The following is a 20,661-nucleotide window of genomic DNA, read 5'->3' as shown; positions in this document are numbered from 1 at the left end:
TTATTTTCTGTACTCATAACATCATCACCTTCATTTTGTTTTGGCACTGCTTATGCCACAAATTGTTTCTTTGATACCAGAGAACAGAGTAGGTAAAGGAAAATATAAAGATGACGATATTGTAAACAACCTGGAAATGATTTAAGACACAGGAAATGTTATATTGTCTATTACCACAATTAAAGATTTCCCTTTGGAAAACTCCTACTATCTTAATGAAATGGATTGAACATGGCTTGCAGGTTTGCAAAGTTTTCCATTCCATAAATGTAGGTATTTTTTTTCTTTTTAACAGTACTTCTGTCTTTTTCAGTTAATTAAATAGTTTGAACTATAATTTAATATTTTGTTGTTGAGATAAGGTCTTATTCTATACCCTTGGCTGCCCTGGAATTCACTATACAGAGCAGGTTGTCCTTGAACACAAAGAGATCTATCTGCCCCTGCCTCCTGAGTGCTGGGATTAAAGGCAAGTACCACTATTCCTGGCCTTCAAATGCAGTTAAAACAAATAAAAATGAAGCAGATAATATATAAGATGTTATAAAAAAAGAAAACAAAAATATTAAATCATAAAGTAAGTTCATGATTTTTAACAAAACCAGATTAATTAATTCATGGAAATGTAATGGAAAAGAAAAGATTATAAATTAGAAAAGTGTTACATTTTGACAATGCTAGACCGAATCAGTCTTATTTCTGAGAGACCAAAAAGAAAAGAAGAATAATGTTCACCATAGTAGCAAAAAGAACAGATTGTTGTGCTATTAAGATGGCTCAGGAGTAGGCAGAGACACTTGCCTCCAAAACTGATCATCTGAAATTGATGTATGGACCCAACTTATAGAAGGAGAGAACCCAACCTGTAGGTGGGCAGGGTGTCTTTTTACCTCCTGAAATATGCCAAGGTAATTACACACAAAACAAGCAGCACACACACACACACACACACACACACACACACACACACACACACACACACAGGCTCACATACATATATGCTGAATAGATGAATGGATGAGTAGACGTAGCAACAAATTGTGCTAAGAAAGAGAACATACATGAGATCTTAGCATTGGAACAAAGAAAACTGTGCTTAACATTAGCATTGGTTTTCAGCTGGGTATGTGTCATTTTGCAAACTGAGTGTCTGTCTCATTTGGGGTTTCTGTTGCTATAAAAAGACACAATGACTTTTTTTTCATTTTTCTTTATTAAGAAATTTTCTATTCACTCTACAAACCACCTACAGATGCCACCTCCTCCCTCCTCCCACCTCCTAGCCCTCCCTCCCAAGCCACCCCACATCCCCATCCTCCAAATCAGGGTCTCCAGTGGGGAGTTAGCAGAGCCCAGCACACTGAGCCTAGGCAGGTTCAAGCCCCCTCCCTCCCCACTACATCAAGGGCTGTGCAAGGCTTCACACCACAGGCACCAGGGCTCCCAACAGCCTGCTCACACAGGAAGGATGGATCGCAATCCCCCTTATAAAGAAAAACATTTAACTGAGGCTAACTTACAGTTCAGAGGTTTATTATTGTCATTGCAGTTGATAATGGCAGCACGCAAGCAAAGATGGTGTTGGAAAAAACGCTGAGAGATATACATCTTGATCCACAGACAGCACAAGCAACTGTGTGTAACAGTGAGTATAGCTTGAGCAAAGACCTCAAGCCCACATCCACCATGATGTACGTCCTCCAAAAAGGTCACACCTGTGCCAAAAAAGCCACACATCCTATTAGTGCCACTTTCTATGGGGGCCATTTTCTTTTAAATCACCACCTTCCATTCTCTGGCCCCCATAAGTTTGTAGTCATATCATAATGCAAAAATGCATTCAGTACAACTTTAAAAGTCATCATAGTTTATAACAGTCTCAATTTTATTTAAAGGTCTAAAGTTCAAAGTGTCTTCTGAAATTCATGCAATCTCTTAACTATACTCTTGAATCTGTAAAATCAAAGGTAAAAAAAAAAAACATATTACACACTTCCAACTTATAATGGCACAGTATATTATACATTACCATTCCAAAACATAGAGAAGAGCAGTGAGGAATCAATGGACCTAGCCAGACTGAAATCAGTCAGGCAAAATCTAAACTCTGCATCTCCATGTCTGATGTCTAAACACTCCAGTTATCCAACTCCTTTCTGCACTGTTGACTGCAACACACTTCTCTTGGGCTGATTTCAGTCCCTGTTAGCAGCTTTGCTCAGCAGGTATCCCACTTCTCTAGCATCTCCAACATTCTGTAGTCTTCATGGCAATCAAAGCTTCACTTTCAGTGCTTCACACAATGGCTTTTCTGGGTCAACATGGAGAGACACCCTTGACACACACCTAGTCTCAGTGGGTTTCATTAGCCACAGAAGTAGATTTCATAACCCCTTTCTTATATCCTTGACTCTAAAGCCATAAACACATGGCCAAAGCTCCAAAAATTGGCTGCATGCTGGGACTGGAACATGGCCCACTCATTTATTTAGCTTTTCACCAACTTTCTATTTTACATGGTTTCCTTCACTGCATAAGCTTGGCTGTCTTGGACTTGCTCTTTAGACCTGGCTGTTCTTAAACAAAAGATCTGCCAGGTTATACCTTCTAGTGCTATGATTAATGTCCTGCACCACGACACTGGAAGCTTAGCTTTTCTTTAAGTACTTTTCACAAATTGTAAACTTAGCTGGGTGGGATCTAGACCTGAGGCTACCACACTCTTTAGTCCACTGTGTAAACCAAAGAGAAATAATTTTAGCTCAATCTCTCTACTCTCACTGAATCTAAAACCCCAAAGTAGGGAATGATGCCAATTATAACCTTCTGTGTCTTAATGAAGATAATCTCCAGCAGGCATGCATACATGGCAAACTGATCTAACTAACCCCTCATTGAGATTCTCTTCCTTGGTGATTCTACACTGTCAAGTAGACAGAATTGGTCAATATAACTCCTGTAAAGACAATCCAGAAATAAAAATAGGTAAAGTTAGCCAGTACTGAGTAAAAAAAAGGAAATATCATTTAAAGTTAACTGTTAAAAAAGAAAAGAATGTAAAATATTTTGCAAATAAATTTAAAGATATGCAATTTAGAAGTACTGTGAAATTAGCGAATTCAGGAACATACAAGAAAACTTGAAAATCTATACAATATGTTTATTAAAGCCTCCCAAATAGGATGGTCTGGAGCCAGAGAGCTAGAATAATTTGCTCTAATAATTTGAAGACTAATACGACCTGTTGTAAATCTCCCCCCCCCCCCCCAGGGAAAGGAAGAACTCTCCAAGTTTTTTTTGAGTATATGACAGCTTTGAGTTTAAAACCTAAAAACTAATTCTAAGATGGTAGAATTTTCAGAAAATCATTCTCATTAGCATAGGTGAAAATAAATAAAACACCAGCAAATCAATTTCAGAATTACATTAGAGACTAGGCTCATACGGCCAATTTCTATTGGTTCCTAGAAGAAAGATTTAATTCATAAAAGATAGAGTAACATTTGAAAATAAATATGATCTGCCACTTCAACAAAATCTATAGAAAAAAAGCATACACAATGCTTTCATGAAACAGAGAAATCAGCTTATAAAATTTCTGAATGTTGCAATAAAAGTCTTTTGAAAATCTAGAAACAAATAGACCTATCAATGGCATTTATTTAATTATTTGTTTTCTATGCTTAATTGATTAAAGTGCCTTTCAGCCATAATATTAATTAGATCTTTCTGATGCATGGTTGGGTGAAAGTTGGAGAATATGAACTAGGCAAAGGTAACTACATCAATTATGTAAATTTACTGTTCATTAAGATTTATATGAATACCTGTTCCTAATTTCTGTTTGGCACTCTGAATTTGAGATGACAAAAATCACATTTCTCATTGGCCACTTGAATGATAAGTGAGACTAAAAGAAAATGACAAACAGAAAGAGGAAAGGTCTCATTTTCTCTGAATTTGTGTTCTGGTAACTTCTCAGCTTTCAAATGCTTTAATTAAGTGCTTCTTCAATCTTGAACTAATAGTTCAAACTAGCATGTATCCTTTTGAAAATTCCACTACTTATCTGATTTACAACCTACCCCAAAACACATAAGTCCCTTTTACAAGTTATTCCTCTTTAGTATGATTGATCCCAATTACATAATTATTCTGAGCCCATGGGTATTAGAAGTTAAGTTGTATTACCCCCATAGAAATATAACATATAGCTCCAATCAGTCCATCATCTTACTTTTAAGCTTCACTAATTAAAATATCTTTTCTCTGTACCCCAGCTGATCATGATATGGGAAGGGATTACCTGTTTCCCATTTAATTTTGTATTTTTGTCTATAAATCATGTAACTTTGTATGGTCTATAGTTTGATGCTTTTGCTCATAGAATCCCTCTTCTCTCTCTTTGAGTGGGCTCCTGGAGCTTGGCCTGGTGTTTGGTTGTGGATCTCTACATCTGTTTCCATCAGTTACTGGAGAAAGACTCTATGATGACAATTTTGGTATTCACTGATCTGATTACTAGGATAAGCCAGTTCAGACACCTTCTCCACTATTGCTAGTAGTCTAAGCTGGGGTCATCCTTGGGGATTCCTGGGAACTTCCCTAGCACCTGGTTTCTCCCTATCCTCATGATGTCTCCCTCTATCATAGTATCATTTTCATTGCTCTATCACTTCATCTCTGTTCCAGCTTAGCCATCCCATTACCTTATGTTCTCATCCCCCAAAGATTGCTAGGAGACATTTACAATCTACAACCCACTCTTGGGGTAAAAAAAAACATGATGAACTGAGTACTTTGTTCAAAACCTTAAATGGTAACAAGGACTGAAAAAATCCAAGAGAATTATCAGCTGAAGCTGAGAGAGAATTAGCTTTGGTGGAAAAGATACACAAATGGATCCTTCAGATCCAGAGCTTGTTTGCATTCTGGTTATCTTACCCTCTACACATTCTTCTACAGGACTATTAGTGCAGAGGGAAGATAATATCTTAGAATGGATCTTTTTTTTTTTTTTTAAGCACAAAACAGAGTAAAAAATTAAAAACTCATGTGGAAAAGGTCTCTGAGTTGATTCTAAAAGCAAAATTGAGACTTCATCAATTAGCAGAAATAGACCCAGTGGAAATTGTAGTACTTTACTAATGATAAAATTGACAAATTATGGGCAGAAAGTAAACTTTGGCAAAGAGGTCACAGTAATATTTTGGATGAGATTAACAAAATATATCCCAAATCAAGAGAATTAAATTTATAAAGAGAACTAATTGGATTCTTCCTCATATTGTATGGGGAAATCCAATTACTGGATCCCCAATATTTTATACTGATGCAACTTAATCAGGAAAGGCGGGACCTAAATCTTGAAATTTAAGTAGAGTGGATAAAAATCTCTAAGGAGACTTCCAAAAGTAAGAATTACATGCTATGCTGATGGTATTAATGGATTTTGAAGAACCTCTTCCCATAGTCAGTGACTCTCACTATGTACCAAGAGTTGTTTTACACATTTGAAATACTGAATTTATTCCTGATGAGTTGGAATTAACTTCGTTATATATTCAATTACAATAAATAATCAGAAATAGCAATCATCCCTTATATATTACACACATCTGAGTCCATATGGGTCTGACAGCCCCTCTAGCACAAGGTAATGAAGAAATTAATCAAATATTGATAGGAAATATTCTGGAGGCCTCAGAGTCTCATAAAAAAAAATCATGTCAACAGCAACAGTGTGAAAAAGGATTTTTCCATCACTTGGCAACAAGCCAAGAAAATTATAAAGAAATGTCTTACTTGTTCTTTATATAACCAAACTCTACTATGTTCAGGAAGTAACCCAAAGGATAATTAAAGAAATGAAGTCTTGCAGATGGATGTGTTTCATTTTGTAGAATTTAGAAAATTTAAATATGTACACCACATCATTGATACCTATTCAGGATTTCAATGCATAACTCTTTTGATTTCTGCAAAGGCTGATTCTGTAAACATGCATTTGCTAGAAGTTATGGCCATCATGAGAACACCTGTACAAATTAAAAATGATAATGTTCCAGCATATGCCTCTAGTAAAATGAAATAGTTTTTGGCTTATTACAATATAAACATATTACAGGAGTACCACAAAATCCTACAGGCCAAACAGTTATATAGTTAGAACAAATTGAACTCTAAAGAATATGCTAAATAAACAGAAAGGAGTGAATTGAAAATTAAAGCTGGTTTTGGAGTTGGTGTGTGACTGTCTTCTTTGCTAAGCCTAAGTATACTTCACAAAGTAAAATCCAAACTCCCTTTCTCATGTCAGAAGAGCTACCTGATATGGGACAGAAGAAAAACCAAAATGTAAGGACCATTTTGTTGTTACTAATCTCATAATCCTTTGGTTTTATTTTGACTCTTTAACACTTTTCTTAAGGTATAAATATTATCTCAAAATTCATTATATAAATATAAAACTTTTGTCATAATATTAATGGCTATATACAGTACTAACTAATTCTTTAAAAAGGCTCCATCTATCTTCCTATATATGATTTCAGGTTTAAATCTTTATCAGGTACTTGGAATTAAGTTTTTGTACTATAGATTTACATAACAAATATTGATCAGTTAACCTGTTTGAGATCTGCTACATATGACATTTAAAATGTTTAAATTTTCTGCAATGACTCATGACCACATCTAACAGTGACCTTTGAGTCTCCAAAAGGATGCTGTGGCCTCACAACAATGATTCTACATGCACTATGATAATGCCACTAAGCTGACAAACATCACCTAAAGATAGGCTTTGGCCTACTATCTGTTCAGGAGAATTTTGAGGTTGTTAGGTGAGATGATCCAGCCTCACTGACTACTCTCCAGGGCCCAAGATGAGTCCTGCACTTTCCAATTTCACAGAGACTGGACAACAAATGATACAGCTACCTCTCCCAGGATTTGACAATTAACCCAATTTTTTTCTTTTCAGGGTCCTCTAAAGATGCCATCAATACCCCCAACAGCAGGAAGTAATTTTAAGAACATGACCACCAGGTTGGAGAGATATCTCAAAGGTTAAGAGTTCTGGCTGTTCTTACAGAGGTCCTGAGTTCAATTACCAGCAACCACATTGGTGTCTCACAAACATCTACATTGAGATCTGGTGTCCTCTCCTGGTATGCAAGTCAACACTGTATATATAGTCAATAAATAAATCTTTAACAACAACAACAAAAATACATGATGCCCACATTTCCAAGATGTGGGGTGGGCAGTTTTTGGTCATTTAATGGCTTATGGGTATTTGTCATTGTTTAGGGGGTGTTGGTTCTAAGTTGTTACTAGTAATAGTCAAGAAAAAAGTTAAACAAAGAAATTTAGATTCAAGGTTCTTGTTTTGAGAGGAAAAAAAGGGGCATAGAGATAGAATAAGAGGGTAAATTATTGAATCAACTTTTAAAAAGCATCTACTTACGTTAAATATTTTAGATTGATATAGATCTTTGTATATTGATACAAATTTGAGGTATTTTTGTTAGAACATACTGAATATACCATTCCACTCTTGTTCAAAGTATTATACTTATACATCTCATTTATATAATGTAATGCAAATTGCTAGTACCTGAATGTTCTTATTACAAACTAGGATAATAAGAAATAAAGTTTAGTAGTCAGTCACCTATTACAATTAAACTTATAGTCATGTTAGGTATGTTTTTAAGGTCGAACAGATATGTTTTAGATAGACAGGTGATCTTCAAACACTTCAGAGATATACAGAATACAGTATATAAGACGTTTTAAATATATATACATATATATATATATACCAAAGAGACATGTCTGCTCCTGGCAACACCAATCTCCTTCAAAGAAGACATTGGACACTGAATACACTCCACATGGAGTTTATTTTTGTTGTGGCAAAAGTAAGCCACTGGGCAAGAAAATGCTTTTGCCTTGACTACTAACAGTATGCTGTCCAAATGGCACAATCAGGACACAGAAGAAAAGACTGCTGAACTTTGCCCAGACAAGATAGGACAGCCCTTCAGAAAATCCTATTACACAGATAAGTCTGTCAAATATTCAAGGCCTGTAGGCTGAAGATGGATGCCACAATGTTGCAAAGGAACCCTGCATGACTGTCAAGCCAGCAAGCTGTTTCTGTCATTTCTCATGTTTTTTAGAAGTTAGGTGCTTGCACTTCCTGCTTTTTCAGGTAATATTTCCTTCTTGAATCTCTGAAGGAGTTGACTTTATAGTTATAATTTTCCTTATTACAAGATTCAGAAAAGAAATTCACTAAAGAGATGTAATGTGTATAAGGTTGAGAGAACTCAAAAGATAATTTTGATAATGCAAGTTAGAATAGAAAGTGAATTAGGTACAAACTTTTGGACTCTCCAAGTTACAGTAGATATGGAGTATTTTCTCTAAATTTGTCAATTGTTAATGGACTAGACGTTGATATATTTATTGTCTATATATTATATATACTTATTGTACTTATTGTATATGGTTTTTCTTATATTAGTTATAACTTTTTATTTTAGACAAAAAGGGGGAAAAGCAGTGATATTTTGTTTATGTTCTAACAAATAAAGCTTACCTGGAGATCAGAGTTGGAAATTAAGCCACCAGAGGACAGACAGTGGTGGCACACACCTGTAATCCTAACACTTAGAATCTTTGATCCCAGTACTTGGGAGGCACATGCCTTTAATTACAGCACTATGGAGGTAGAGACAAGAAGTTATATGGCTTGGCAGAGAGAGGAATATGAGGCAGGAGGGCACAGGAACTCATCTCTTTCTGAGTGAGGAGTTGGTGAGGTAAATGGTGGATGTGGCTTGCTCCTTTGTCTTTCTAATGTTTCAGCATTTATCCTGATGTCTAGCTACAGGTTTTTATTATTAAGACCAATAAGGATTCACTCTATAAATGAATTTATCAATTTTGTCAGATACACACTGAATATTCAAAGGGAAAGCTTTAAAAGGTAAAAAGATCCAAATACCTTGGAATTAGTCTAATTATTGGTGTTCATTACTAGCATCCTACAACCCAGGGAAAATGATAGAAAAAATAAATACTTTAAATGTGGAATTAAACCATAGAGTGTTGTAATATCACTTCTTTCTTACTTTCATGTTTTTATTTTTATTTTTTGTATTGTGTTTAAGGTCAAGAGATGTATTACATTTTAAATGACATAGGACATGTATGGTATGCTGTGATGAAATATTATATACATATTTTAGTGTTAATTCATGCATTTAGGTCTATGAAACATAGACTCCCACATCTACACCTCCTTTCCTGTGAGAACCTCTCCAATACCAATTTCCTGCCCACTAAGTATACTACTTTAGTCTCTATTGGACATTCCTCTTTGCTTATCATATTAACATATGGATTTGGAATAAAGAGACCCTCTCCTTGATATTCCAGATATATTTCATTCATTTCTTCCTGGTAATATCATTCAGATGAATGTCTTTAAATGTAAGTGATCTTACCACCAAGATATCCTGTCTGATTGGAAACCATGTGTTTTGTTTTCATATGTTTTTCTCATATTCTGTTCACATTTCTCAAAAACACGTCAGGTAACACACAAGCTCTCCATAGGATTAGGAAGTTCAGAATGTACTATTCATACTTGGTGCAAAATATTGAAAAATATGATCAAAATGAAAAGAAGATGATATAACTAAAAATATTATCTTTATAGTAAGGTTGAGGGTTTGATGTATGTGTTTAAGCCTTGGTAGTTAAGTTGCAATTGAGTTTTAGCTCTCTCTGGGAAATATTGCACAAAAAACAAGATTATCAGTGTATTAAAATCAGTACAGCTCATAGTTTTTTTCCTGAAAAGGATATCTTCGACAATATTTCAAACATTTCCAGCACTAGAAATCTTTAGATGATCAATTTGAAAATTGACCTCTTTTTCCCCTCCAAACTGAAAGGTTTTCCAAACCAAAATTAAAATGTAGAATATCTAAAGTTACTTATACCTTAACATAAATTTGTTTTATATTGTATGCCCAGAATGGGTATCCATGGAAGTCATTTCAATATTATTTGAGCCACATAAATAAAGCAAAAGGCTTTACAAGAACAAATCATTTAATAAATATAAATTTATTAGCCATGTATAGTGACTCATCCTATAAATCCAGCATTGGTAAAGTTGAGGCAGGATGATTGCTGTGAGTGTGAGGGTAGCTTGTGAAGCATCATGAGTACTGAGTGAGCCCAGAATCAAGAATAATATTTTCTCTCATATAAAAAAAATGTGTTTAAGCAAAAAATATGTGGTGTAAACTAAATAAATTTTATTGATTAACAATACAGATAGCATAACACACCTATAATCATTATTAGGTAAATTACTCATCTTCTTTATAATATGCCTCACATTACAAGCTGTTTTCCTCATTTCACTTTTAGAGAATAAGTATTACCTACTAGTATTCTAGAGGAGAGCCAAAAAAAGCATAACAAAAAATATTACAATATAACTAGGTTAAAAAGATTCATCTCAGGCTACTACACTTTTTCATTTAAAAGCTCAATCTTAAGCTTTGTGAGGGGCTAAAATTACAGCTCACAAAAGAACACAAGCTTGAACATATAACTCCTAATGAGCTTATTTGCACTGTCCAGTCGACTCTCCAGAGATACACAGCCTGTGAAATCTCTGGCAGCATTTGTAGTTATAGACACATGCGATGCATTTAGAAAAATAAGTGGTCGCTCTGCTTTAATGAATCCTTTCTTCTTCTGTCTGCATTTGCAAAGACAGAAAAAAAAAGGCTTTCTTGTCATCTTTTAATTGACCAACAGTCTTTTTCATGTGCTAAAGCATAAAAGAGTAAATAAAATACAGTATCCAAGAGAGAGAAGACATGATACACAAAGTTCATAAATTTTAAGACATGCAATCAAAATATCTCCCTGGATACTGGTTAAAGATAAGCAGATATAAAATTCTGAATTGTTAAATTCATGCCTGATGAATAAATAGCTTTGCCACACTGTTATTGAAAAAGGAATAATTCATGATGTGGCAATAGAAGCAACTCATACTTGAATATTATAAATGAAATATAATAGAAGGACAATTGTTAATTCACCATATGTAAAATTGTTCAGTCAATACATGCAACACACTATTAAAATTATAATGTTATTTATATATTTCTATTTCTCTACATTTATATAGGGAATATATTTATATTTCCATATTTATTTGTTTTAGGACAATGAATGTCCATTGAATCAATATTACATAATGTACTTCAGAAATTAATAGTAGCAAAATGATAGTGGTAAAAATTATTTTCTAAATATTACAGATTTTGATAGTAAATATATCTGAGCCCATACTGCAATGAATACTACATGCAGATCTCCACAATATAAATACGAAGGTTATCACTCAACTAAGACACCATGTGAGGCCCTAGGTGGCATTGAGAAATAATGTGAGATTGATGTTGCAAAATAGTTTCTTTTGTAAAGCTATACACGTGAAAATTAAACTGACCATTTGTAGCTTCTCACATGTTAAAGTAATTCAGACTCCTATCATCAGATAGGGCACATAAACATATTAAATTGTTACATAAGTATTACTGTTTATGTAGGTAATTGAGTTAATAACTTTACCTATTCTAACAAATTATATGAACACCTTAAATAGAGGAAGATTTGGCTGTGGTTAAAGTGTCAGTCCATGCTTTTCTCACTCCATTGCTTTGGGTCTGAACTAAGGCAGAACATTATAGCATAGCAAAACTACCCACTTCCTGGCAATGGGGAAGCAGATAAACAGAGAGACCAAGACAAAATATTAGTTTAATGTTAAAATGTCTGCCTGTATTTCTCCCTACTTCCTACCATGTACCCCAAATTCCATTAAGTTATTAACCTATAAATCCACTCAAAGATCTCATGACCCAATCACATTTGTATATTGGATCCACCAACTTGAACCACACTTTCAACACATGTACATTTGGGGAAGAACACTTCATATTCAAACTTACAAGATTATAAATAATAATATTACTAATTTTAGAATAAAATGTAATGTTTTTAAAATGAACTAAGTACATGTATAGTATGGATAAATTGACTACCTCAATATATCTACATCTCTATCAATTATCTCTCTATATAATTACAGTTCATATAATTTGGATTAAGATATAATCTTGGAGCTGTATATTATATTCAATTATTAATTAAATTTACATTTATTACATAGAGGGATAAAGTGTATTAAATGTTCTTTCAGCAACTTTTGGTTGTTTCTATTGTCTCATGTGGATTTGGGGAATGTATACTAATCATTATAAGACATGACAATTTGAGAATTCTCCTGCATGTATTAAAGCATTTAATTTTTAAAAAATAGATTCTTTTTTCATAAAGTATAGCCCAACCACAGATTTCATCATTCTACTCAGCCTAGCCTAGCTCTCCCCAACTCTCCTTGCCATCAGATTCATTCCTCCTATATTTCCCTTTCCAAAAAAAAAAAAAAAGGCAGATCTCTAAGAGATGACAGCCGACAAAATAAATAAATAAATAAATAAATAACAATTAAACAAGGCAAAAGCCCTCACATTGAGGCTCATCAAAGTAACTTTCTTAGTTAGGTTTTCTATTTCTGGGAAGAGACACAATGATCATGGCAACTCTTATACAGGAAAACATTTAATTGGGGCTGGCTTACAGTTTCTGAGGGTTTAGTCTATTATCATAATGGCAGAAAGCATGGCATCCTGAAGGCAGATACAGTGTTAGAAAAGAAGATGAAGAGTTCTCCATCTGGATCTGTAGGCAGCAGGAAGAAACAGAGACATACTGACCAGGCTTGAGCAAAATTCAAAGCCTCTTCCAAGATTCATGTATTCTCTTAACTGTAATTCCCTGTAAAATCAAAATGAAAAGCAGATCACATACTTCCAACATACCACTGGCACAGGATATACAATTCCAAAAGTGAGCTTAGTGAGGAAATACTAGAACAAAGCAAGACCAATAACTCTGTGGGCAAACTCCAAGCTCCGCATATCCATGTCTAATATCAAAGCATTCTTCACATCTTCGACTCTTTTCAGATTTGTTGACTATAAAACACTTATTTTTCTTGAGCTGATTACAATCCCTATTTTTTTTTATTTTTCAACATTTTTTTTACTTTGTTTTGTTTTTCTTTTTTTTTATTATTATGTGTTTTAATTTTACACATCAGCCATGGGTTCCCCTGTCCTCCCCCCTCCCGCCTCCATCTCCACCTTCCCCCCAGCCCCTCCCCTCCATTCCCATGTCCTCCAGGACCAAGACACCCCTGGGGACTCATTTAAACCTGGTGGATTCAGTACAGGCAGGTGCATGGGTTGGCTGTTTGGAACCTTGGGCTTACACAGGGTTACATTCCCTATTAGTAGCTTTCCTCAGCCTGTATCCTATGGCTCTTACATCTCCAACATTTTTGGGTCTCCAAGGAAATTCAGACTTCACAGCTTCACATAATGGCATCACTAGGCTTCCATGTAGGGAGACCATAGCTACATGCCTAGCCTCAGCTGCTTTCCTTAGCTGTGGAGGGAGATTCATAATCTCTTTCTTCTATTTTTGAATCTAAAGTCAGAACCACATGGCTGACACTGCCAAGTTCTACTGCTTGTTGGTTCTAGAACTTTCCCTTCCCTTCAATTACATCTTCACCAGCTTTCTTTTTTGATAGTTTCCTTCATTCACTAAACTTGGCTGTCCTTTAACTCACTATTTAGACCAGGTTGGCCTTGAACTCAGAAATATACTTGCCTCTGTCTCCCTAGTACTGGAATTAAAGGTTTGTGCCACTAAGCTATTCTTTAATTCCTTTTCATAAATTGGAAGTAAAGGTGGGTGGTGTCTTGCCCTGAGTCCACTACTTCCTTTACTCCATTTAATATCAGGTTTTCTTTATTTTTTTTTTTTTTTATCTCCTTGAATACAGGACTTAGCTCCATTCTACTTCCTGGTATGTTTTTCTTTTAAAAATGTATATTTTATATTTTTCCTTTCTCAGGCTCCTTGTTTTCCTTATAGATCTGCATAAGTTTAAGCACTAGTAATCACACAACAAAGTAAAAACTAGACTGATTTGAAACTTCCTCTGCCAATGAAATTAATCAAAAACTCTTCAATTTAGCCTCAAGCAGACTCTGGGACAAGGGCAGAAAGCAGCCACATTCTTAGCTAAAATATCAAAAGAATGGTCTCTAGGACACATACAAATATTCTTCTATGTAATCTCTTGACTGGGCCTTCATAGTTCAAATCATCCTCAACATCATTGTCTTCAATGTTCCTACTGTTATGGTCCATTGAGTTGTGCTTAAAGCATTCAGCAGTTTTTCTAATCCAAAGTCTCAAAGTCCACATTCTTTCAAACAAAAGCATGGGCAGGCCTATTACAATAACACCTCAGTCCCTGTTACCAATTTATGTCTTAGTTAGGACGTCTATTGCTGTGAAATGACACCATGACCACGGTAACTTTTATAAAGGAAAACATTTCATTGTGGCTGGGTTACAGTTTTGATTATTTAATTCTTTATTGTCATAGTGGAAAGAATGGCAGTGTTTGGTCAGATATGATGCTGGAGAAGAAGTTGAGAGTTCTTCATCTTGGTCTGCATGCAACAGGAAAAGACTGAGACACAATGGCCAGGAGCATTTGAGACCTCAAGCTGCCTCCCTTACCAATGACAGACTTCTTCCAACAACATCACATCTACTGCAACAGAGAGCCTATGTAGCCATTTTCATTCCAACTACCACAGCAACCCAACAGGAGGAAAAGAGTCTTAGAAGCATGCAAAAGAGTCAGAGATACACCTGCTCCCATTGCTAGGAGACTCATAAAAATACCAAAAGAAGCTAAAAGTTATTACATATATGCAGAGGAACTGGGGTGAACCCATGCAGGCTCCATGTCTGCCATTTTAGTCTCTATAAGCCTATTTGAGCCCTGTTTATTTAATTCAGCAGGCCGTGTTCTGAAGGTATCCTCCATCCCCTCTGACTCCTATGTTCGTTCCTGTCCCTCTTCCACATGTTTCCCTATTTTCAAGGGGAGGGATAGAAGTTTGCCCTATGAAAACTGAGAGTGGGTCCCATTGCCAAGGAAAGCTTCCACTCAACTCATTTAACATGGAGAGATCAAGCTGGTGCAGGCTTGGAGTCTTCACCCCTATGTTTTAGTCTCTTTGGCATAGGAAGGTACTCTCCAGACTACAGTAAGAGAATGCTGGACATCAACCCAGCCACAAAACCCTCCATCTCAATCTGTCCGGCCTGCAAGATGTTCTGAGGCAACGGTGATATAGAACATGTGAGAGTAGCCAACCAAAGTTTCCTTTAACTTGAGGCCCACACCAACAGATAGAGCCTGTGCCCTACCCTGACTGTATCACCAGGAGCCAGAGACTGGATAACCCAGATACCTATAATAGAACAAAACATGATAGGCCTAAAAACAAAACAAAAAGTCAATGAAATTATTCCCAATGCTATTCTGCTATACTATAAAGAAGTGTCTTGTCCAGTCATCATCAGAGAAATTTCTTCTGGCAGCAGATGGGAGTGGGTCCAGAGATCCATTGCCAGAAATTATGTGAGAAGAGAGCCTTTGATAGCTTTAAAAGCAATGAGCTTATCTATTCAGAGTCTAATATGACACATAAGAAAATGAAGCAGTGTTACTTAAATCTTCTCAGGTAGTGTGTGACAAAGCAAAAGTTACAAACATGGAAGACAGAATCCAGATTCCATGTGCTTGGTGTTTCTGTATGCACAGCACTGTTCCACACAGCCTGGCTATGAGCTGTAAAAAGGAAAAAGAAAATACATAGCACCACTGTTCCTGCAAGAACCCTCATGATGTAGGCAATGTCAAGGGGGCTATCTGAACTTTCTCTCAAATAATACAGTAACTAGATGTATTGGTGAAATTATTAAGGCCAGTCCATGTAGTTAAAAGGGAACTTTATTTTGTGGGGTAAAAAGGGATAGGTTGTAGGGTCTGGCAAAGGTATGGCACAGTCTGGTGGTGTTCTCTGAAGAACTCTGCTCAGTCTACCTCCAGCGTCCAGGGTCCCAGAACCAAGAGAGACTTCTCTCGATCCTGGGTCTTCAGCTTCCTCCCTCTGCCCCACCTTGTGGGCATGACCATTACAAAAGCCTCAGTGGGGGTTGGAACTTCCAGGCCAATGCTGGGATGGCTACCCACTACATCTCCCCCTTTTGTCTAAATAAGAAGGTTCTAACCTAATACAAGACTATATACAAAGAAATGGTTATCAAATATTGTCCAGGAGTAATGAGGGACAATGACCTAGATAAGTTGGAATTACAATAAATGCAAACAATATCAAGCAAAAAACACATACTAAAATCCAGGGAAGTCTAGAGCGTGGGTAGGTGGCATGTTACAAAGATCATTCCAAAAGGTGTCCTATCCTAAAGAACATGAGTCTAATACTTAATAGATTCTATCTAAGATATTATATATGTATATATACTAAGTTGTAACTATAACTGCTAATCTTCAACCTCATCAAAGACCTGAGAAGGAATATAATAATGCCTGAGAAACGGGAGAAGGATGCAAGCAACTTTTGGGAGTCTTGCAAGAGTAGATAGAGACAGCTGGCAGTCTGGACAGTCACCTAATGTTTCTCAGCATCGTTTGGTGCATTCAAATTAGCTACAGGCCTAGTTCTTGCTTGATAATTGTTTTGTTATCTGAAATTTTACTATCTAAAAGTTAAAACTTGGCTTTTTGAAAAAAAGAAAAGGGGAAGTGCTATGGGATGTTCTGTATGTAAAATGTGTTGCTCTGATTGGTAAAATAAAGTGCTGATTGGCTAGTAGCCAGGCAGAAAGGATAGGGTAGGCAGGACAAGGAGTAGGAGAATTATGGGAAGTGGAAGGCTGGGTGGGGAGACACTGCCAGCTGCCACCATGAGAAGCAACGTGTAAAGACACCAGTAAGCTATAAGCCATGTGGCAAAGCATAGACTAACAAAAATGTGTTAATTTAAGATAGAAGAAGTATACAACAAGAAGCCTGCCACAGCCATACAGTTTGTAAGCAATATAAGTTTCTTTGTGTTTACTTGGTTGGGTCTGAGCATCTATGGGCCTGGTGGGTGAGAGAGATTTGTCCTGATTGTGGGCCAGGCAGGAAAACTCTAACTACATAGATGTCTTTGTCCTGTCTCTTACCATATTTCTGTCCAGTCTCCCATAATATTTCCTGGGCCTTACATGTAGGATTATGCTGTAAACTTATTAATTGAGCATCAACAAAACACAGGCCATTGTTTTCTGCATTTTACCAGTGATGGTTTTCTGTAATGACCTCTGCTGCAGGAAGAAGCTTATCTGATGAAGGGTTAAGGTTATACTTCTCTGTGGGCATAAAGGAAACGTATTTGGAATAAGTAACTAGGAGGTATACTGTTTTAGAGAAGTTGCAGCAGTAGGTTCAATGGCATCACTACCTGCTCCTTTTGAATTTTCTGTTATTTAATTATGTCAGAGTAGCTGAACTAGGGAAAGAAGGGGAAGAAAATGGCAAAGAATTATTCTCTAAAACACTTGCTACTATCTAGGAAAACTAATAGAAAACTGTAACGTATCCCCAAAGTCCATAGTACTTAATTGTATGTCTAAAAATAAATGTGTTTTCTGGCCTAGTATTTCTGAAAGTGGGGCATACTATAATCTCCCACTTCTTCTATGGTCTTTATGTTAACCATATTTTATTAATTATTTCATAAGTATTTACAGAATACTCGGCTATGTTTTTTGACTAAATAGAAAATTAGAATAAATAGCAGATATAATTAGATTTAAAAAGTGTTTTTCCCCCATTAAGGATGATGTTGAAGTCATTTCAAAAAATATTATTTTATTATCTATGTACTTAATTGAGGAGACAGAAAAGATACAGCATAAACTGCTTCTTACTCTAGCATGCAATATTTGTGAATATTCTGAGCCTCATAGCACATATAAAATATGCACCGAGCTAGCTTCTTCTTGGTGTAGATATTTTCCTTCTTAATTATAATGACTTTTGTGGTTTGGATAAGAGTGGATAAGAAATAAGCTCATATATTTGATGGCTTAGGGAGTGATAGTATTTGAAACGATTAAGAAATGCGACCTTGATGGAGGAAATGTCTCATTGGTGATGAGCTTTGGGGTTTTAAAAACCTAAACAAGTACCAGAGTCTGTCTCTTCCTACTGCCTGTGAATCCAGATGTAAAACCCTCAGCTACTCCTCCAGAATCATGACTGCCTGCCTCCTGCCATGATGACAGTGAACTAAGAAACTGTAAGCCCTGATTAAATGCTTTCCTTTACAAGAGTTGCCATGCTCAAGGTGTCTCTTCATAGGACAGAACACTAACTAAGACAATGACTATGCTTTATTTGGTACCTAACATATGTTGAGCTACCTGAGAGTTTCATGTATCTTTTTTTGGGAAAAACAACTGTTATAGACTATTACCATAATTTTTATATATTGCTATTTTAATTCCATACCCAATAACATCAATGTATGAAGCAACTGGATAATTTCACAATATTATATAGGCAATTTAGAACATAGACAGGAACTATACAAGTTAATAATAAAACTTGAATATTTGTGGTGGAGAAAATGGCTCAGTTGGTAAAATGATTAAGTGCTTATGAACATGAGGATCCTAGTTTGTTTCTCCAGCAACCAGGTAAAATGTCAGGTACAACCAACCCACAATTTCCTAACTGGTAAGAAAGAGGAAGGAGGACCCCTGGAGCTTGATATTCAGCTAATCAGGTTGATTTAACGAGTTCTAAGTACATAAGAGATCCAGACTCAAAAAGTAAGGTGAACAGTATCCATCATTAACCTCTGGCCTCTGCAAAAATATTTGCATACACATAAAAATACCTACATAAAGAGATAAAAACTATTGAATATAACTTATGCTACAGTATCTCCCAAACTTTTACACTACGAACATATATTATATATACAAATTACATGTATGTTCATATTGTATATCAGTACTCACTATGGTGTCCTTGAATTCCTGGGCCCAAGCAATACCCCTATATCAGGTTTCTTGGTAGATTTAGCTAGAAGAAAATATTACTATGAACAGTTTATTTTTATAAAGTTAAATGAAAGTTCTTCTTTCTCTGAATTTGGAATTTGATAATATTTAAGTTGAAAATTGGCAAAATAAAACAAAAAAATCAAAATGCAAAACACAAAACTTTATAGGGTAAGTCAGATTATCTCATGTAGGAATTCTTAATTTATTGATTGATTGCTTCAGTATTTGAGTACGTAAAAGTAGGTTGAAAAAATTATGTCAAACCTAGGCAAGCAACTGCAACATGACATAGTTTAGCCTGAAGGTAACTCGTATTCATGGTGTTCAGCATATCTATGTGAATGACGTTCTATGTGATCTCCCTTCTCACGTGCTAGACATCTGTTTTTGTTTGTTATTCATTTTGCTGAAATCAAGATATCACACATACCATCTGTTTTTTATCACCTACTGTAGATATTCTTAAAGATCCAACACATTGAAATCTAAAATTTTCTCTGACATCTCCAGTCAGACACAGATTTATATAAATATACAATTATTTTTATCTCAGTAAAGTATGTTAACACAACTATTTTCCAGAAAGACGAAAACTGTTCAACTCTCCACCACGAATAGAATAATGAACTTGCTTTTCTCTTTAACTTTAAGAGTGGGGAATTTGTTCACTTAAAAATGTTTCCATGCAAGGCATTTTTTCCAAGATGTACCAAGATTTGCGCCGTATTTCAGCTGTCCACTCTTGGGATAGATAAACACAGTGAGCCTGCTGACTGCAGTATTTCTTAAGCCCTAGTGAATTTATGTTACTAGTCCAATAAGTCTGGTTTCTGCTGTTGTGTGCGTTGGGGGAGGAGGGTTGAAAACATTTTTTGTCTCCTGATAAACTTATTATGAAATATATCTTTTAATTTATTGCTTTTGTAAACCCTGTGGCTTGTATGCTTTCTCTAGTTTTGTGCGTTTCTAATCATTTGAAAAATTTCTCTTTAGTCCATTAATTTATGTCTGTCTAGGCAGTCTGTTCTTCATAAATCAGAAGGGATATTTTATTTAAGAATTTAGGAAAATTTTAAGGAACTAAGCACGTGGATTTATCACATTTTTATCCTTTTCAATATTACATAAATGTATCTCTTTCTTTTTATCACCAACCCCACTATAACTTATACTTGTAATGGTCTCTGACTGCAGGAGGAGTAGTATTTTCATTTCCTATATGTGCCATGTTTGTTTCAGATGCTGAATTTTCTGTAACTTACTGCACAAAAGCAATCTACTTTTAACTGACTGCATAAAATTAACCTACATTGTGTACTTGATCATACAGTTATGCCCAGTCCCCAAACAAAGATAACAATGTTCCTATATTGCCTACATTGCTGAAAGAAACATATTAAGTTTGCTTATGCATGTACATAAAATTACATATGTAGTTATATATGCATTATGTATTTTCTTGATTTATCACAT

Source organism: Onychomys torridus, chromosome 9 (assembly GCF_903995425.1).
Source record: "Onychomys torridus chromosome 9, mOncTor1.1, whole genome shotgun sequence".
Taxonomy (NCBI): domain Eukaryota; kingdom Metazoa; phylum Chordata; class Mammalia; order Rodentia; family Cricetidae; genus Onychomys; species Onychomys torridus.
Note: the sequence above shows the minus strand (reverse complement) of the source record.